At 43.6% G+C, this 21,825-nt stretch overlaps 2 long non-coding RNA genes across 2 annotated transcripts; both read left to right on the top strand.

Annotated features, from left to right (window-relative positions):
* Positions 1–1,328: 1,328 nt before the first annotated feature.
* LOC127161175 (uncharacterized) lies at positions 1,329–2,603 on the top strand. Its single transcript, XR_007826976.1, has 4 exons — positions 1,329–1,431; positions 1,499–1,561; positions 1,643–1,745; positions 1,826–2,603. It is a non-coding gene; the product is annotated as an uncharacterized LOC127161175 (long non-coding RNA).
* A 2,896-nt stretch (positions 2,604–5,499) lies between these two features.
* Positions 5,500–9,091, top strand: LOC127161179 (uncharacterized). The gene is made up of 3 exons (XR_007826979.1): positions 5,500–5,814; positions 6,701–6,827; positions 8,029–9,091. It is a non-coding gene; the product is annotated as an uncharacterized LOC127161179 (long non-coding RNA).
* Positions 9,092–21,825: the final 12,734 nt, after the last annotated feature.

Below are 21,825 nucleotides of genomic sequence, written 5' to 3'. Positions count from 1 at the left end.
CTACAAGAGATCAACGGGCAGAGACAGTAGCCCAGGTTTTGGTGGGGGAGTGGTTTTACAAGTTTGGTGTCCCTAGTCGGATCCATTCGGATCAGGGCCGTAATTTTGAGTCCTCTTTGGTACAGCAGCTTTGCGCACTGTATAAGGTGGAAAAATCTCGCACTACCCCTTACCATCCGGCAGGGAATGGGCAGTGCGAGCGTTTTAATAGGACGTTGCACAATCTTTTGCGTGCCCTGCCTGTGTCTAGAAAACTGGACTGGGCCTCATGCCTGCCACAGGTGCTGTTCTGTTATAACACTACCCCCCATCAGACGACTGGCGAATCCCCATTTTTTTTAATGTTCGGGCAAGAACCAAGACTCCCTGTGGACTTCCTTTTGGGTAGAGTCCAGGAGGTTGGCGTTGGTAGTGTGCATGAGTGGATGAGGGAGTATCAGGCTAGACTTCAGGTGGCATTTGAGGGAGCGCGGGGACGTCTGGAAGCTGCTGCTGGTCGCCGTAAGGCACAACATGATGCCCACGCCCATGATGCACCATTGGGGGAGGGTCAGTTAGTTTATTTACGTGAGTATGGCGCCAGAGGTCGTCATAAGATTCAGGATCTGTGGAGCCCAGTGGTGTATCAGGTGGTAAAGGCCCCTAAGGAGGGTGGGGCAGTATATACCATTGCACCAGCAGATGATTTGGGGAAGGTTAGATGTGTCCATCGTTCTGCCTTGAAGGCCCGGATCCGAAAGGATTGTCCGGTTCCAGCCGTTACCCTTTCCCCCACTTTGGAGAAAGAGGTGCCGACAGCAGAAGTTTTAGTGGAAGAAGTTGATCTGCTTATGGTGGTGCCAGAAATTCCTCCAGTGCAAGTCCCCCAGGTACAGGTTTCTCCGGATACTTTTAGGTCACAAAGTAGGTCTGTAAACGCTAATGAGGGAACACCAACTATTGGGGGCCCTGAGGCTCCTAATTCTGTCTTAAGTGTATCACCGGGGCCGGCGCATTTGTCAGAAAGTGAGTTAGGTGGTCAGAATACTTCCTTGCGAAGAACAGGGCGGATTACTGCGGGCCACCACTCAAATCTGCACCGTTTACCACGTGCTGTGGCTGAAGGTACGAGGGCCGCCTTAACACCAAGCCCTGTCTCAAATAGGATTTCTGTTTGGTTTAGGCCATGGGACATGGACAAGGAGTAGTCCAAGGGTATGTGTCATTTGGTCATCGTCGGGACGCCGATTAAAACAGTTGGGGGATAGAATGTGGCAGGGTAAGGGTTATTTTTTTGTTGTTGATTCGGTTAGGGTGTGGTTATTAGATTAATGAGGGGAACGCAGTCTATTTAAGGACCCTTATTTTGATGGGTGGTGACGTGTCTTGTGGTTTCTGGGTCCCCCTCACCCTGGCGTGTCCCTTTCTGTTCCCGGTTCCTGTTTGCTTCAGGTATGGTTGGATTCTGTTGACGGCGTAACGATGTGAATAGCTTAAGGTTAATATGCACTATTTATAGTTTAATTATAGTAGCGTTGGCGGCATAGGCGGGTGGAATATTCGTGGCGGAGTGCGCTTTCAGGTATGCCGGTATTCACAATAAATTTCTCAATCAATGTCTCAATCTTGTATGCGGCAAGTATATTTAGTGTATTGTTTGTAGTTACGGCGCTGTGAGACGGGTGAGAATACCGGTCGGTAGATTGAGCTGCAGCATCTGCTGTGAGTAACCATACAGCTTTACGCGTGGTGTTTGTTTAATCCGAGTAAGTATTTTTTTCCCCTCTCTTTTTCATTCTGGTCAATAGATTGAGTTCTAATGTTTTTTTTATTCTTTTTGTATTAGGAGTGAGGCGGAATATTATTCTAATTCCTAAGCCTTATTCCTAGTTGACAACAGTACATGTGACGCCGTTGCTGTTTTGCTTATTGGTATTGAGGATCCTTTGCTTGCGACTCGGCTGCCTGGTGGGCCGTCCGTGTGCTGATCAATGGTTTATTATTTTTATTTTTGATTGCTTTCAAGTTTTGTTTGTATTGAATTGTCATTATTTGTAGACTGTTTTTGGTTTGGCTTGTGCATTATGTGGTGATGTTGCAAGTATTTGAGTTATTTCTTTTCTGGCTGTGATAATTTGGTGCGTTTAGGCACCGGTATCAGTTGTATACAGGGCTGTGAGAAGACTTGAGTGTCTTAGTCCATCAACTATTGACCCTGTAAAATTCTTTTAATTTTTTTTTTTCGATTATTGTTTAGTGTGGATTGTGTAAACCTTGTTTATTTTTGTGTGTGTGTTTGTTGTTGTGTTTTATTTTTTTGCAGGAGCCAGGCACAGTGCAGAACGGGGAGGCCAGCTGCATTTGTTTGGGGGTGTGTTTCACCGAGTGCAGGTGTGTCAACACAATTTCTTTGCAGTGGGTGAATAGTGTTTGATGATATGAATTTGGGTGGGTTTTTGAAGATTCCCTGAACTGCAGCCGGCCTGCCTTGTTCCTGCTAGTCTCTGACCCCAGAAGAGTATATCTACAAAATAATTGTTGTTTATTGTTTTTGTGTTCGTTGGAAAATAGTATTTTATTGTTGACCTTTTAATAATAAAATATATATATATTTTGTATTTGCACCCACGTCTCATTTTGATTTCTATTCTTGCTTTCAACTGGTAAAACTTACCTGTGTGTCTTTATTGGGAGCAGTTCCCTGGCGCCCCACCAGGGTGGCGTAGTCGGATCAAATTAATTTGCAACTCCCTGCCCTTTGGGATTTGCTTTATGCCACACTAGTAACACTTCAGACCTAGATTAGCTTGTTCAGGTGTGTTTGATTAGGGTTGAAGCAAAATTCTGCAGGGCTGCACCTCTCTAGGACTGATGTTTGCCACCCCTGGTGTAGACCAGGGTCACCAGACCCGGTCCTGGAGGGCCGGTGTCCCTGTAGAGTTTAGCTCCAACCCTAATCAAACACACCTGAACCAGCTAATCGAGGTCTTACTATGTATAGAGGGTTTGCATGTGATGTCACTGTCAGCTGGAGTGGCAGAATTGGTTTCAACGCGAATGCTGCGACAGAACACAAAACACACCTAAAACGAGCTTTGCGATTGACTGTACAAATAGATTTGACAAGAAACCTGAGGTATATTTTAACAAACTGCTGAAAGCTACTGAAAAGAGAAGGAAATTAATTGCTGCAATTCATAGAAACAAATGGTCTCCAGGCAGCGAAACACGGATTTGCAGTTATCATTTCATGGTAATGTGTTGAACTGTGCCGTAAAATCATCCTATATATTGTATTGTAGTATATTGTATTGACAGCTAATCAACTAAATATTTACCATCTTAAATTCTGTATAACTGGATGTTTTGAAATAAACACTGACAAAAACTATATAAGTTTTTCAGCTGGATGATATGACGATATATATTACTTTGATATAAGTGATCAACGGGGTTTAGACCAACCCATTTTGTATTTACAAAATGAGTTCACAGGCAAATTTGCTTTATTTATTTTCCCTGACATCAAAATCAGACACATGTGTTAGAAAACATGATTCCTGACTGAATTCATATCCATGGACCACTGGATATTTGTTAAGTTGTTTGGAACATTATATCAAGTTCAGCAACCTTTAGTGTAAACTGACCATTGTTAGTTTTATTCGCGTTTTCGCATCTTCCCTATTTTTTTCCCCCCTCTTTTGCCACTCAGTCCGGCTGACAGGGCGTGTCCCAGCGGGAAAGTGACATCAATGCATACCCTCTATGCAGGTGTGTTGAGGAAAGTTGGAGGTAAACTCTGCAGGACACCGGGCCTTTCAGGAACAAGACTGGTGACCCCTGGTCTAGACCAACCAGGCATTAGTGGGCAGGGTTACTGTAAACAGTCTCTGCCATGCAAGCTATTTGCACATAGTGAAATTGACACTGTTAAAACTGAGCCATTTGTACATTTTTATTAATGTTTTAGCTATATTTTAAATGTCCTATTGTCACACAATACATTTGGGATTAACGGCATGAATGTGAAGATAATAATACGATCACATACAGTCGGAAAAGAAACTTACAATTTACAATACTACACATTTAATAATATATTTTACAAATAATAGGTAAATGTAATTTATTAGGGAGTGGACTACGTATCCCATAAAACAATGCGAATGACCTTGCAAAACTTGCCCAATGCAACAGCTTTCACTGCAAAATGTATTAAAAACAAATACAACTTTAAGAATGATTACCATACTGTTTTAATATCTAAAAGTCTCGGAGCTGATAAACAGGATCTAGTTTTTATTTATTTATTTATTTTTTTTATATATATATTATTTAGTTTTCCTTGCTGTCAAAGCTCCACACTCCATTTCAGTGGGTGGTGGAAATGCGCCATAAGCTGGTTTGCTAACCGCCATAAAACAAGGAAGAAGAAGACGACGACGACAAGGACAGGTCGAACGTTGACTCCTTGCTGTATGTTGAAGGAGGCTTATAATTGTTAGGTATGTTTAAAATGTCAGTTCCTTTCATTAAGTTAGCAAGTTATTTCATATATATTCATATTTGCATATTATGTTACAATGGAAAGTAAACGAAGGCTTTCGAGTACTCCTTTGGTTAAATGCTAAAGGTGCTACAGCTAGCACACGTGGTAGCACACGGCCCTAGCCGCCCGTGACTCTGGAAGTCACAAAACCATAGTAAATTTTAACAGCCCTTTGCTTACATCTTAACAACAACAACAAAAACGTACAGTGGGAGCTCTTAATAAAACACAACAAATAACAACATGTCGTCCCGACAAAGCGTCTTTCAGAAGTGTATAGCCAGCATTCAGGTTTTGGAAGCGGTGAGATATGGCTCAGATTCTTCGATAATCTCAAGTCAGTCATTGCTTTTCATTCAGAAACGTTTAGATTAATACGAAAATCGCACACTGTCCTGTTGAATGCATGATGAATGTATGAGCCAATATAAGATGTATCGTAGCTAATATGGTTTGCGTTATTAGTGTATCTTACACAGTAGGGATGCTGTAAGATGTTAACTTTTTGTTTCTCCTGCAGAGGATGACCTTGATGTGCAGATACAGCTCAATCAAAGCTCCATCCCTCCAAAGCGAAGCATCCACAAGGTTCTGGCTTAGGCTGGTTTTAGCTGGTCTCCCAAGCTGTTTTAAGCTGGAATTTTAGCTGATCACTAGGGCTGCATGATAAATCTGATCACCAAGTTCCTCCTCATTGAGTAACAAAGTCAGGTAAAGTGGTTTACCAATGCCCAGATGATTGGAGAACAACCTCTAGAGCAGTGGTTCTCAATCCTGGTCCTGGGGGCTCCCTGCTTTGCACATTTTGTGTCTCTCCCTAATTTAACACCCCTGATTGAGATCATCAGCTCATTAGGAGAAAGATCCATGAGCTGAACTAACGAGCTGATGATCTCAATTAGGGGTGTTAAATTAGGGAGAGACACAAAATATGCAAAGCAGGGGTCCCCCAGTACTGAAATTGAGAACCATTGCTTGAAGGCAGTGGTTTTCATTCCTGGTTCTGGGGACCCACTGCTTTGCACATTTCGTGTGTCTTCCTTATTTAAAACACCTAATTCAGATCATCAGCTTGTTAGGAGAGAGATCCTTTTAATGAACTGAGTGTGTCAGACAAGAGAGACATACACAATGTGCAGAACAGTGGGTCAGCAGGCCCAGGATTGAAAACCACTGCTCTAGAGTTCTGCAGAGAAACTTACTTGCATGTCTCAGACAGGTCCAGAGTGCAAACCTGGTTGCCTGTTATCCTCACTTCCTAGAGAAGATCTGGAAGAGTACAGGTAAGTACGCTACAGTTTGTTTATACAGTGTCAAAATCATCCTACTTTGTTGCCAAAGTACCAACACAGTGTTTACAAAGTGAACATGCAAACAAAGTCAAGACCATTTAGAAAAAAGTAAAACAGCGACGCAGGATGATTTTGAAGTTGGAGGAGAAAATTGCATGGGATTTTTTTTTTTTTTTTTTTTCTTCTCCCCTGACACACGCTAACTGTACTGAAACAGAGTGCACAGAGTATGCATCTGCGTCGCACAGCTAGACAAATTATACAAATTTGTTTGTATGTTTACACAATGTTCTGTTGCCATTCTATGAGTAAAACGCAAAGGGAAAATACACAGAATGCCAATGATGATGCCTTAATTATGAAAAATGTACAAAATGGTAAACAAACGGTTTCCTTTTTTGTGAAAGGCTAAGAATGTTAATGCAAATGCTAGCATGTGCTCCACAGTTAGACATATTCGTTAAACATACTGACTGTTGAGGTAACTTAAATGTATTTGTGGGTTAAGATATCAGACAAACAACTTTTTGAATAGAAAATGTATTTATTAATTAAAAGCATGAATGACTAAACATTTTAATTACTAATTAAATACACCCAAACCTTCAAATGAACAGAAAATAAATATTTCTATATACATACTATATTCAAGCAAACTGAACTAAATTAATTACTATTAACTACTAACTACTAACTACTATCAAATGTAAACAGCTACTACATAAAGTAAATGAACTAATGCCTGCAACTAAAATGAACTAAACAACTAAACCTTTTCCCTAAATTTAAACTAATCTACTAAACTTAATTATTTAAGAGTGAACAAAGGCAATGTCGAGAACCCGTTTATTTATGTGTTTTATTTCCAATTTTACAGGCAGACTTTCAATTAGTTCCTCTACGCTGCCATGGTAGAGACTGGCTGGCACCGAAAACTCCTCGAAGTTGCCGCTCAGCAGAGTGAGGCTGTCCGTGCCATCAGAGACACCCACAATCTCCACCACGTCAGTATCCACTTTCCACTGGGAAATCTAGATTTCAACAAAAATACAATTTAAACTGTATTTGTCACACTGTACAACACCGATTACTGTTTTTGCAAGATATTAATGTCTGTCTTCAGTTGCAAAGAGAATTTTTTTTTTTTTTTTTTTTTTTAAAGAGGAAAACTTTTTTCAACATATAGTGGACTTCAATGGTGCTCAATTGATTGAAGGTTAAAAATGCAGCTTCAAAGAGCTCTGATTGAGGAATAAGGGTCTTATCTAGTGTAAACGATCGGTTATTAAAATGTACAATTTGTCTAGCTGTGGGACGCAGATGCATACTTTGTGCACTCTGGTTCAATAAAGTTAGGGTATGTCAGGGAAAAAAATCCCATTTAATTTTCTCCTCCAACTTCAAAATTGTCCTGCATCGCTGTTTTACTTTTTTTGTAAATGGTGTTTGACCTTGTTTGCATGTTTACTTTGTAAACGCTGTGTTGGTACTTCGGCAGCGATGTAGGACGATTTTGAAGTTGGAGGAGAAAATGAGATGGGAGTTTTTAGACATGCCCTAACTGTATTGACCCGGAGTGCACAGAGAACGCATCTGCATTGCAGAGCTAGACAAGATGAGCATTTAAGGTTAAAGTATATAAATTGTAAAAAAAAAATAATTGTAGAAAACGTTTTGCTAAATAAGACACTTATTCCTTGGCTGGGATCATTTAGAGCCATCTGAAGCTGCGTTGAAACTGCATTTTCAACATTCAATCTGTTGAGCACCACTGAAGTCCACTATATGGAGAAAAATCTGGAAATGTTTTCCTCAAACTTAATTTCTTTGCGACTGAAGAAAGAGAGACATTAATATCTTGGATGACATGAGGGTAAGTAGATTATCAGCTAATTTTTATTCTAAAAGTGGAGTCATCCTTTAAAACTAAACTATTGCCTCATTGCTATAAGTCATTTTTTAAGGCTGTCATTCATTTAGGTCTGTTTAAAAAAAAAAAAAAAAAAAAAAAAGATCTGATTACTTGATTAATTGTTAAAATAATTAATAATCATGATTACCAAAATAATCGTTAGTGACAGCCCTGAAGTCCAATATTTTGCATCCCTAGTTCTACATAAACGACTAATGTGTGTTGTGTTATTTGTGTACCTTGATGGTTGTATATGTAGAGGAATTTAGTTTCCCCTTTCCATTTTCCTTCAGAAATGCCTTGAGGTGTGTGAGCTCCACATCGTCTCCGATGTAGAGGTCACTCAGGGCCTCGTCGCGCCAAAGTGAAACTTCCAGGACATTCTGGCCACATCTAAGGTGCAGGTCCAAGATGGGGACATAGGCCTCCTGGACCTTTGTCATTCTCGCTTCTTGTACCTGCAGAATAAGAGGCCAACAGGTAAATCATACTCATTCAGAATGTTACAGTCACTGTTTCTTTTTACTAATTTAAAATTCTATTACTCATTCTGGTGGCTTCAGATTCTTCAGCTCTTCACACAAAGACTTGATAACTGTTGTTAAACCAGTTGCATAAATGAAAATAACTGTAATGGAACTGTTTGACTGGGAAGTGTTGGATGGCAAACAGCAGAGCAGACTAAATAAAACTGCTTAATGTTGAGCTGTTTGTTAAGAGTTAATATGGGTGAGTAATTAAGTGTTGTTGTTGTTGTTGTTGTGTGTTTTTTTTGTTTTATTTTTTTCTTCCATCTTAATTTAAGCAACAGAGTAATACAGAATAACAGCATTAAAATAACTCACTTTTTCAACTTGGCCATGGATGGTCAAGTAGTCCCCCCTGGAAAAGATGTCCTCCTCTTCTCCAGTGATGGGATGGGATGGTGGACAAAGGATGTCTTTTGCAGCCTTTTCAGCTGCATCCGATAAGGCAAGTGGTGCTGCCCTGAATTTGGTCGATGTCCGACCAAAATATATATTTTGGCGGCCATACATGGCACTAAATGTTCCCTGACTACTTGTTGTGTAGACGTTTGTGCCATCGGATAGGGCAGTAACCGTTTTCAAGTGAAATGATTCTATTTTTATTTTGTCCCCTTTATAATGGTAAGAGACGGCTTTCTTAGTGGTCCTGTTTGCCACACACTTGCAGCGAATAGGTGCTGGCCGTGTGTATGGACTTGGAGTTGCCATCCTGAGGGTAAGAGAAAAATGCACAAAATACTTAAGAATATACAAAGTATGTATATTTATACAGTACCAGTTACAATTTTAAATATTTATTGTGAATTCAAGATTTACCTCAGAAAATGAGTGTTCCTGTCAGGGATTTTTTTTTTTTTTTTTTTTTTTTTTTTTTTTTGGAATAGTCTGACAGGATTTCTCTACTTCAAACTTCATGTAATTGGGTTATCCATTGAAAGTCATTAATTACCATTAATATTTCCTGTGAAGTAAAGACTTACTTCTGTTGTGGTTTCCCCTCTTTCCCCGTCAAAGAATCATTCTTAAGTCTTGGGTTTCGATGCCAAAAGATAGACTTTATTGCCGAGGACAATCAAGCCGAGGACAATCAAGCTGAGTTGTCTATAGAGAACTAATCTTCACTTGGTTAAGGAGAGGTTTTATACTGTTCTAGTCACGCACGCATGTCAACCTAAATCACTAGGGCGGGGGGCTTAAGGTAAACACTTTTATGGGAAACGCATGGTTTTCCTTAAGGCCTCTTAGTGGCCCCTAAAATAACATGAGATATAGCTTTGGTGGGGTCCTAAAAAATAACCATATGGGCTTGTCATACTTATGGCCTCTATAATAACACAGAATGTGCTGGCCCAGCAAACATAGGTAGGATTATAATGGTAAATTAATTTGGACACAATTCCTCTATATTTTAGTTAATAAAATCTTCCTCACATTCCCCCTTTGAGACATACCCCCTTTGAGATGTTTACGTCTCACCTTCTCCAGAGTGCTGCGTCAAGATCCAGCCTCTCAGTAATTACTACTCAGTGACAAATAAAGTCACTATGTTTCATTATCAATTAGCTAAATCATGCCACGGCATTCCGGAAGATGTCAGGGCCAAACCTCTCCCCTCTTTTCATTTGGCTAGAAGGGAGTAAAAGACCCTGACACCTTAACATATCTTTCCATTAACATAGTTTGTTGAAGCATGTGCGTGCGGTTGGTTCGCCTTGCCTGTGGTTATCACAGTTATGTAGATTATATATAGAACAATGAAAATAAAAGTACATAGGAGTAATACTAAACAAAAAGAAATCAAAATAAGATACATATCATCTGATACTGAAGTAAAACACATATAATAAAATGTAGATTACAAATAGATTTGTCTTATTCATCGTCGGAAGAAGTTGCAATCTCCTCTGCCAGATGTAATTGCAAAGCAGTTTTGTAAAGCAAGTCCTGATAACCTTCATGTTGAGTCAGATTCTTTTTTTCATCATCTTGATACTTTGACATGCCCATTTGTTTAACTGTGGCTTTGACAATTAGGGATTTTAATAATGGTAGTATACAACAAAATAGTAATCCTCCTACGCCGATTGTCACTCCTAGGAGTATTCCTAATTTTGCTAGCCATGCTCCCCATGATCCTAATTTTAAATTAAACCAATCCCATGTTTTTTCGTCTCTTCCAGCATTAGTTGCCATCAGAGGTGGGTAGTAACGAATTACATTTACTTCGTTACATTTACTTGAGTAATTTTTTGGGGTAACTAGTACTTTTAGAGTATATTTAAAGATAGGTACTTTTACTTTTACTCAAGTACATTTTTAGTGAAAAAACTTTACTTTTACTTCGCTACATTTGATGGCGTTCCTCCGTTACTGACAAAATTGTAATAAATATTAGAGGTTGGAGAGGCTGCTTCGCGAGAGTCTGCTACGCATCTCTGCGTAAGTTCAGCGCGCGTTTAGAAAGATGATGGCTGAAGCAGAGGATGACGTGTGTGAGCTATCGGGGGCAGATCACCCGTGGCCTCAAATCAACTCTATTTTTTCACTTCAAGATGTGAGAAAGAACAGTTTAATAATGCGATGCATTCTTTCGCTTAACCGTTCCGTTCCGTGCCGATCCGGGCCAGTCAGCACGGATACGGTTTCATTTTCCACTGTGGTGCTGATAACGGAACTCTTTGGAATGTAAATACAAATGCGTTAGTCGTTGCCTTGGTAACGCAATTGTAATATAAACAGATATGATCAGATATTTCTGTTTTTGGGACTTTGTTAAATAACAGAAAAAAGGACACAACTATAAACAACGCAAAAAATAAAATAAACAGAAGGCGACGACAGGTAGAACGTTACCAACAAATGCTGAGGGGATATGCATGCCAATGGAGACGGACACAGAAGCTAAAACCTTTCTAAAAACTAACACATTTATTGACAGTATTAATGCATGAGCTATGAACGCAGCGTAACAGCTGTTTACTTGGCTGTTTGATCATACAGCGCGCTTTCGCTTAGCACACACATTTTATCACGATAGTGGAAAAGCGGCTAATATGATGATGCCTATTTGAACCCTATTAATGGTAATTTGGTAACTATGGGCACTTTGACCTTATAGTACCATATTTCACACACTGTCCGAATGTTTTTCCTCATATGCGCGCTTGTGCAAGCAATGACAAATATCACTAGTAACTAGCTACTTGAGTAGTTTTTCCATCGGATACTTTTTTACTCTTACTCAAGTAACTATTGGGATTGTTACTTTTACTCTTACTTGAGTAAATATTTCCATAAGTACTTTTACTTTTACTTGAGTACAAATTTTGGGTACTCTACCCACCTCTGGTTGCCATCTCTATTTGTAATTCTTTAAGTTTAGCCATGGCTTTTGTAAATGTTCCTTCAGGTGCTGTATTGTTGGGGATATAGGTACAGCATTGGTCGCCGAATAAGACACATACCCCTCCTTTGTCAGCTAGCATCCAATTAAGGGCTAATCTATTTTGCCATGTCATTTTACTGGTTGCATCTAATTGTTCTCCTAGAGCAACTAATGCTTCGTTGGTATAATTAATGAATCTTTGTTGATTGTAGTATATGTAATTTATCCATTCTGTATTTTTATTTTGTGAAATCCAAATGAATATTGATTCAAGTCCTGATGTGACTTCATCTCGTGCCTTGAATTGATTCGGTATACCTCTGGGTTGACCTATTGAATCTATATATACTTTAGGATCTGGCGTATAATTTCTCTTAACTCTGTGATTAATTGTTTCATTTTTCTCCAATGAGGATTTCGAATCCCATTCTATTATATGGAGTTCTTGTACTAATCGTGCTCTCGTGCATTTACCCTTCCATCCTAATGGTAGGGTAGATAAAAGTTTCCTTTTTCCACAAATCCAAAAGAAATTGGCTAATGCTATACTTTGGTCCGTATATAGGTCTGCATTAGGTAATGATATAGTTTGGTTTCTACAGGTTCTAGCTGGCCATATTTGTTCTCCTTTCCTCATTCCTGATGCCCGAAGGGGTGGAAAGTCTTTAGAATTATCAACATTTCGAAATATTATTGTATCTAAATTCCAAACGACACTACATTTTCCTTTGAATTGTCCCACATTTACAACTCCTGTGGGTTTAACAAAGCACTCATATTCTTTGCTGTAGTCTACGGTATACCATAGTGGAATCTCTAATTGATTAACTTGTATTTTCAAATCTTCAGTTATATCTAAGCTTTTACATTTAGCTCTCAATCGAGGTATATGCTTGAGAAATGGTTTTTGTTTAGCATTGCTTAGGAAGCCTAGACACTCAGCTGGACAATGAGGCCTGAAGTCTCTTCCTAAATGACAAAAGTTTCTGTTGAATATAGCACAACGTTCATAAGTGAATGGATTAGGGACTACTATCACTTGGCTCATTGGTGATTTAGAACAGAATAGGCAATCTTTTTTCTTCAGTTCCATTGTTGTAAAAGTTGCCCACTCATACCACTGATTACTTTGAGCAGTTTCCCATAACACATCCAGTTTATCATCATTCTCATACATGCTGTAAGTTTCTTCGCTGTTTCTTCGTTGTTTTCCACACAGTCCTGGTTCTCCTGTAATTGAAATCGAGTTGTTACTAGGTCTCGTGGAGGGTTGAAAAGTTGATGGAAGGGAAGTGTGGTTGAGAGTCTGAGTTGTGGGGTTTGGAGTAGTGGTGTTGATTGTGGTTTGAAGTTGTGACGAGCATAGGATGATCAGACATGTTGTCAGAGTCATTATTCTCATTAGTTTGTTCAATTTCCTTTGCCCCCATTTTGCCCTTCTTTGTTTTTCACCTGCAGATTCTCTTGCTCAGTTGTTTCGTGTCTGCTTTCTCTGACCTTAGGTTTAGGAACTCTTGTGCAGTGGTTCAGATGGTACCAGGTGTTGCTTCCTTCTACCTGGATTGCTGTTGAAGTTGCGGCTGTCACTTTATAGGGTCCTTCCCTTCTTGGTTGATTCCATTTTCTTCGGAATACCCTTAGATAGACTTGGTCACCTGGAACGACTGGACGTGTCGTCTCTGTCTCCTCACACGGCTCTCTTTTCTTTTCCTGCACACAAATAGCTTTATGGATAGCAGTTAGTTTTTTCATGTACAATCTTAATTCCATTTGTAATTGTTCTAAGGGGGGTCCTTTGTACGGGCCTCTGCTGCATGGTACAGGCATTGGTCGACCAGTAAGCATTTCATGCGGTGTTAGGTGTGTAATTCTGTTAGTTTGCATGCGGTAGCTCATTAGTGCGAGAGGCAAAGCATCGACCCAATTAAGTTTAGTACTGGCACATATTTTGTTGATTTTGGACTTGAGAATCCCATTAACTTTCTCCGCCGTGCCTTGAGCCTGCGGTCTGTAGACACAACCTAGTCTTTGTTTTATTTTTAAGTGTTGCAACACTTGTTTCAAAGTCTTTTGGATAAACGATGATCCATTATCTGAACTTATTACTGATGGGATCCCAAATCTGGGAAACACTTCTCTTGTCAAAAATTTTATTACCGTTCCTGCTCCTTCATCTGCTGATGGTACTGCTTCTACCCAACGGCTAAATCTGTCAACAACAACAAGCATGTATCTTTTGCCTTGTACCCGTTTTATCATATCCACATAATCCATCAGCAAATGTTTGAAAGGTCCTTCAGGCGCGGGTATGTGACCTATTGGTGCTGTTATCCCTTTCCGGACATTATTCTTGGCACAAATATCACAGGAGGACAAAAACTCTGCTACCATTGCATACAAGTATGGTGACCAATAACCTTGTTTTTTAATTTTCCTTACTACCTCCCCCTTTGCACAGTGGTCAAATCCATGAGCATCTGGGATAAGGATGTTCAAAAGTGAGGTGGGTGCCACAATATGGCCTTCATGTGAACGCCAAATGTTTTGAGAATCTTTTGTTGCTCCTCTTTGATGCCACATAGATTGCTCGTATGGGCCTGCTTGCTGCTGAATTCGTATAATGTCATCTAAGCTTGGGTGTGGTTCTATAATTACTTCTGGAGCTATTATAGCTATCTGACACCCAGAGGCCTTTTTGGCTTCAGAGTCTGCTATGTTGTTACCTTTAATGACAAAGTCATTTCCTTTTTTGTGTGCTTGACATTTGATGATTGCTATTCGTTTTGGTAACATCATAGCAGAAATTAGTTGACTTATCTGCTCAGCATGCTGTATGGGGGTTCCATCACTCTTTTTAAAACCTCTCTGTTTCCATACTGCTCCAAAAAGATGACACACGCCATGAGCATATGCAGAATCTGTAAAGATGTTCGCTGTCTGTCCTTCTGCTAATTGACATGCAGTTGTAAGGGCTTTTAATTCTGCTAGCTGAGCAGAGCATGGCTGTGCGCAGTGTTGAGATATTACAGGCACAAAATTATCTCCCTCTTTTCTTACTATTGCATATCCCGTATGAATTCCCAAATGATCTCTAAAACTGGATCCATCTACAAAGTAAGAAATTTCTGCTTCAGGAATTGGGATAGATTCAAGGTCAGGACGCTACACAATCATGTGGTTTACCTTCATTCTCCAATGGAATTAATTCGGCTGGATTAACAGTATTACATCTCTTAATTGTAATATCAGGATATGTAAGTAGCAAATCATACGCTAGAGCACAGGCTGGAGTCAAAACAAACTTTCCTTGCTCAATTAACTCTGCCGTTTTATGATGCGTGTAAATGATAACTGGGTATCCCATAGTTATTCTTGCTGCTTTTTCATATACCTGATGTACAGCTGCAAGACCTTGTTGATAACAGGGTGGGTATCCTTGCGCTACATTGTCTAGTTTAGTACTATAGTAGGCTATTGGCTGTTTTTTCCTACCACTACAGGTTTCCTGCATTAATACAGCTGATGCATACCCGTCAGCCCTATTTGCCACATACAGGTGGAAGGGCTTGGTATATTCAGGTGTACTCAATGCAGGTGCCTTTTGTAACTCTTTCTTAATGGACTCAAATGCCATTAAGGCATCTGTATGCCATGCTAATGGGGCTTTCATGTTTTGCAGCCCTGCTTGCTTCATGATGTCTCTCAATGGAGCTGTTTTTACAGCATAGTCCTCTATCCAATCACTACTGAAGCCTGTCATCCCTAAAAAGGTCATCATCTGGCCTACTGTCTGTGGCAATGGTGCTTTACTTATGCCCTCTAGATGAGCTGGGGCTATGGCCTTAGTGCCATATGATATCAATCGTCCTAAGTATTCAACCTGTGGCAGACAATATTGCAGTTTGGTTTTAGATACTTTATGACCCCCTTGTGCTAATTTTGTAAGCACTTTGATGGAGTCCCTATGACATTGTTCTCATGATGTTGAGCACAAAATAAGGTCGTCCATATATTGTGATAAGGTGCTATCTAGCAATAAATCTTCTAAATCAGCTTTGAGAACCTGATTGAAATGATGGGGTGAGTGCTTATACCCTTGGGGCAAGCGGGCATATGAATATTGTTTGCCCGCATATGTAAATGCAAACAGGTACCTACTTTCTTCTGCCACTGGAATGCTGAAAAATGCAGAACAAAGATCAATTACCGTAAAATATTTGGCATCAGGAGGAACATTTGTCAACAGCGTGTGTGGGTTAGGAACATTAGCTGGCCAATCCTCTACTATGTCATTGATTGCCCTTAAATCATGTACAAGACGCCATTTAGTTTTGTTTGCTTTAAGTATAGGATAGATAGGAGTGTTGCAATAACTGTTGGTTTCTATTAACACTCCGGCTTTAACAAGTCCCTCAATTGTATCCTTTATACCTAATTCGGCTTCTTGGCTCAAGGGATATTGTCCTTTCCTAGGAAGGCGTGCATTTGGCTTAAGTTGTACTTGCACTGGGCAGGCTGATTTTACTAGCCCTACATCTGTCTCATGCTGCGACCATAGTTCAGCTGGTACTTGATGTTCAACTTCCTGTAAAATGTTTATCAGTGGTACTTTCTAGCTCAGGTGCTGACATCATTTGTACTTGCTGTTTCTGATTAACGATTATCTCCTGAGGCGTACCTAGCAAGAATGTACCACACAAGATTTTTATGTAATTTTTGTCAGCAGAATGGAAAATCAACGGATTTATTGTAGTCTCCCATTCACATTGTGCAGCTTTTTTCATCATTGGTCCTAGATCCTTTGCTTCCCTGCTTTTCCCTACATATAAAGATATATGTGGCACAGAACGTCCCAGGTTACGTATGTAACCATGGTTCCCCGAGGGAACGAGACGCTGCGTCCGGAAACGCTTTGGAAACGCCCTTGGCGGAACCACGCTCTGAACACATGTGAAATCTGACCAATGAGAAAGCGGGACGTCACAGGCGGGTGACGTCATCGACCAGGAAGCATAAAAGCACATGCGAAGCCGGCCGGCGTCAGCTTCGGAGAATGAAGCGAGCGCTCGGCAGGGATGCCAGAAGGATGGAACCGAGACGCAGCGTCTCGTTCCCTCGGGGAACCATGGTACAGGCGGGTGACGTCATCGACCAGGAAGCATAAAAGCACATGCGAAGCCGGCCGGCGTCAGCTTCGGAGAATGAAACCTCGGGGATGCCAGAAGGATGGAACCGAGACGCAGCGTCCGTTCCCTCGGGGAACCATGGTTACATACGTAACCTGGGCGTCCGGGAACTCGAGCTGCGTCCGGAAACGCTTTGGGAACGAGATGCCCACGCCACCAGACTTCGAAGTCCCTGCCTAGTGAATTGCTAGGACACAAGGACAGAAGAGCCAGGAGTGGCTCTGGTGTCTAGGTATAGAACCTGACAAAGGTAAGTGGCGTGGACCACCCCGCAGCATTACAGATGTCCTGGATTGGGACACCTAGCATGAGTGCTTTGGAAGCAGCCGTAGCACGAGTAGAATGGGCTCTGAGGCCCATAGGAGAAGGAAGGTCCGAAGACTCATAAGAAGTAGAAATGGCATCTACGATCCATCTACTGATAGTTTGCTTGGTAGCAGGCCGCCCCTTCTTAGGGGGGCCGTAACAGACGAACAGTTGTTCTGACTTACGCCACAGGGCAGCTCTGTGGACATAGGCATCCAGGGCACGTACTGGGCAGATACAATTTTGCTTCTGTTGGTCGGGCTCCCGGAAGGGAGGAGGACAAAAAGCCTGGAGCACGACCGGCTGAGGTGTGTTGGTGGGGACCTTAGGGACGTACCCCGGTCTGGGGTACAAAAAAGCTTTGGTCATACCAGGAGCAAACTCTAAATGAGAAGGGGCCACCGAAAGGGCCTGCAGGTCCCCTACCCGCTTGAGGGAAGTAAGAGCTAGCAACAAAGCTGTCTTAATAGTGAGAAGGCGATCAGGTATCTCTTCTATAGGCTCGAATGGAGGCCTACAGAGAGCCTCAAGCACCACAGCCAGATCCCAAGTAGGGATATGTGGTCGTGTCGGAGGCCTCAGCCTCAGTGCACCGCGGAGGAAACGTGTAACCAGGGGATTCCTACCCACTGACATGCCACCAAGAGGGGCGTGGTAGGCCGAAATTGCCGCCACGTAGACCTTCAGGGTGGAGTGGGCTAACCCTGTGGAGAAACGGGCCTGCAGGAACTCCAGTACTGTACCAACTGGGCAGTTAGCTGGGTCTTGCTGGCGTTCTCCACACCATGAAGTGAAAAGCTTCCACTTCAGGGCGTACAGTTTCCTCGTAGAGGGAGCTCTGCATTGGAGGATGGTCTCAACAACCTCGGTTGAGAGACCGGAAGCTATGAGTTGTGCCCCCTCAGAGGCCACACCCACAGCTTCCACAGCTCCGGGCGGGGGTGCAAGATGGTAACCCCCCCCCCCCGTGAGAGGAGATCCCTCCTGACGGGAATCTCCCATGGAGAGCCGTCGAGGAGAGATATCAGGTCCGAGAACCATACTCGGCCCGGCCAGTGCGGGGCTACTAACAGTAGACTGACTCCGTCCCGGCGCACTCTCTCCAGAACTCCTGGGAGCAGAGCAATCGGGGGGAAAAGCGTACAGACGTAGCCTCGGCAACGTCTGTGTCATAGCATCCAGCCCCAGGGGAGCTGGATGAACTAGAGAGAACCAGAGGGGACATTGTGAGTTCTCCCTCGTGGCGAAGAGATCTACTTGGGCTGGACCAAAGATTCTCCATATCTGCTTCACCACCTCGGGGTGAAGCATCCATTCCCCGGGCCTCGGCCCCTGCCTCGACAGGATGTCTGCTCCCACATTTAGATGCCCAGGAATATGAACTGCTCGAAGTGAGAGGAGTTTGCCCTGGGACCACACAAGGATCTGGTGCGCCAGCTTGTATAAGGGGCGCGAACGCAGACCTCCCTGGTGGTTGATGTAGTAGACCACGGCTGTGCTGTCGGTGCGTACTAGCACATGGCGATCTTTCAGGTCTGGAAGAAAGTACTTCAGAGCTCGAAATACGGCCAGCATCTCAAGGCAGTTGATGTGCCAACTGAGATGGCGTCCACTCCACAGACAACCGGTGAGGGATGCATCCGTCGCTAGTTTAATATGCGAATGTCCTGGAGCCGAAGAGGGACCAGGGCAGCATCCACGCATTTAGTAAAAGTGCGGGGGGAGAGTGCTAGGCCGAACGGAAGAACCCAATACTGATAAGCTTTGCCCCTGAAAGCAAACCTCAGGAACTTCCGATGTTGAGGAAGGATGGAGACATGAAAGTAAGCATCTTTCAGGTCTATCATCACAAACCAGTCCTCGGACCTGATTTGTGAGATGACTTGCTTGATTGTAAGCATTCTGAACTTCAGTTTCATTACTGAACGATTGAGACGACGAAGGTCTAAAATGGGACGCAACCCTCCATCCTTCTTTGGAACAATGAAGTACCGGCTGTAAAACCCGGATTCCCTGACGTGAGGAGGGACCACCTCGATGGCCTCCTTCCTCAGAAGGATAACTACTTCTTGCTCCATAACCAGAGCCTGCTCGGGGCCCACCACTGTGTGAACCACCCCGTCGAAGGGCGGCGGCGGAGCGCCTAACTGAATGGAGTAGCCTTTCTCTACTGTACGCAGGACCCATGCAGACACGTTTGGCAGTAGCTTCCACGCTGCCAAATAGTCTACTAAGGGAACCAGCCGCTCGAGGCTGGCCTCTGGTGTTAACTGAACTGCTAGCTCGGAGACCTGTAACGGAGGACCGGCAGGAGGCTGCCGAACTAACTGTTCTAGAGACCCCCGTGGGGGTGACAAGCGTCCTGGCTCCGCTGCGGGACCGGGAGGAAAGATCCAGGCCGTGCGCTCGTCGGAGGCCGCTGTGTTCTGTAACCCTGGCAGAAACATCAGACTGACCCCCCGAGGGCACCGAGGAGAGGTGGGTACCGTGTAATGCGGTAAACCCCACTCCCCCCCGGCAGGGGCTACCCTCGGCGGTCCTAACATGGCGTCAGGACCGCTTTTGGGCCGGGGTGCCCTCTTAGCCTGAAGCACGACCCTCAGGTTGGGCCTAGCCTTAGAGGACCCCGGTCCAGAGTGCCGCGAATCTCGGCCCCGTTTGCTGGAAGGGGGAGCACGAGAGGCGACACTCAGCTTTTGAACCTCACGGTACGAGGAGCTGGTACACGGCTGTGGCTGCTCACGCCCAGCAGCCACATGAGCTAGCGAACGGCGAGGGAGGAACCTCTGGAACGCCGCCGCTTGCTTGCGTGCCTCCTGGTACCTGTTGACGACAGAATCTACTGCATCGCCAAACAGGCCAGAAGACTCAAGCGGGGCGTCCAGGAGGAAGACCCTGTCCTTCTCTTTCATATCAGACAGGGTCAACCACAGGTGCCTCTCCGCCGCCACCATGGCTGCCATAGACCGCCCCACTGCACGGGCGGTCTCCTTGGTGGCGCGGAGAGCCAGGTCAGCTGTTTTTCTGAGTTCCTCCAGATCTACTTTTTCGCCTTCCGCTAGCTCTTTCAGCAGGTCGGCCTGATAGGCTTGGAGCAGTGACATGGTGTGAAGACACGCTCCGGCCTGACCTGCTGATGTGTACCCCTTACCCAGAAGCGCTGATGTCGTGCGTAGCGGCTTCGAGGGTAAGGTAGGAGCCTTCAGTGACGATGCCTCACCGGGGGACAGATAGCTCGAGGTCGGGGAAGAAGGGAAGGCTCCTTCTTGGAGGTGGATTTTTACTCCGCAGAAAACGCTCATCTAGCTTACTTCTCTGCGGAGTTGATTTTTCCTCGGCGGGCCAAGTGATCTTTAATTTGGCTACCGCATGAGTTACCACCTCCAAGAGCTCCTCATACTGTGGGGATTGGGGGAGTGGTTCGGACACACTCTCCAAGTCACCCTCGCCAGAGGATGACAGCAGGAGAGAAGAGCCCGCTCCCTGGGTGGAAGTAGCCGCAGAGCGGGCTTCCGATCCCACGGAACGGGCTGCGGATCTGCTTGGTGAGGTGGGAGATAGGGGGTCACCCGTCTCCACTCCCTCCAACAGATCCAGCTGCGAACCCCAGGAATGCAGTACCCGCTCCGCCTCGGCGGAAGGGGGGCCAGCACCCTGAGGAACGCTGATGAAGGATCCCTCCTCGAAGAGATCCATCCGGGAGCGGAGCGTCCGCAAAGGAAGACTTTCACAATGCGGGCAATCAGCCCCCTCAAGGGCTGACGCTGCATGCTCCGCTCCCAAGCAGACCACGCACATGCTGTGTGTATCCCCGCTAGTGATGTATCTTTTGCAGGGAGGAACACACAGCCTGTAACGCGGTCCACTCTCACTCAAACCACTCATGATCGCTTTCTGAGACATCGCCCTCAAAATAAAGTTGTGCAAACTGGCACGGAAAAAACAGGGTCGATGTAGACAGACAATTCACACACAGAGCGCTCCGCTGAAAGACAGAAGCTGACGCCGGCCGGCTTCGCACGTGCTTTTATGCTTCCTGGTCGATGACGTCACCCGCCCGTGACGTCCCGCTTTCTCATTGGTCAGATTTCACATGTGTTCAGAGCGTGGTTCCGCCAAGGGCGTTCCCAAAGCGTTTCCGGACGCAGCTCGAGTTCCCGAAGGGGAATGTTCCACATCAAACCATTTGTTTATGAATTCTTTTTTCAGCAATTTTCAGGCCTGCTCCTTGTTTACCTATTATGATGTATTGGGAGATCATTTCAATTTTCTGTTCTTTAGTCCCTTCTAGCCATTTCTTTTCTACATCTGCATTTCTTATGGGGTCATATTTCATTGTACAGTGAAACTCTGACTTGGGCATCTGTGATTCAGGAATTTGTGCTTCAATGAATCTACCCCACTTATCAATTGTCTTCCTCACGTCATCCTCTATCTGCCCTATCCAGTACACATTTGCTTTTGGCTCAGAGATCATCAGCTGAGTTCCTATCATGTCTACATACACCCCATCTATAGAACACCAAATTTTTAAACCTAATTTGCATAATGTATCTCTTCCTAGCAAATTAATAGGAGTCTGATTTGATACCAGGATAGGCATGGTCACACTTTTGTTTTTTGTTTTTAGGCAGATTGGAGCTGACATGGGAATTAACTGTGTTTGTCCCGAGAATCCTACTGTTT

This window comes from Labeo rohita, unplaced genomic scaffold (assembly GCF_022985175.1).
Source record: "Labeo rohita strain BAU-BD-2019 unplaced genomic scaffold, IGBB_LRoh.1.0 scaffold_57, whole genome shotgun sequence".
NCBI classification, from domain to species: Eukaryota; Metazoa; Chordata; class Actinopteri; order Cypriniformes; family Cyprinidae; genus Labeo; species Labeo rohita.
The sequence above is the reverse complement of the archived record's forward strand: the minus strand, read 5'-3'. Positions and strand labels throughout refer to the sequence as shown.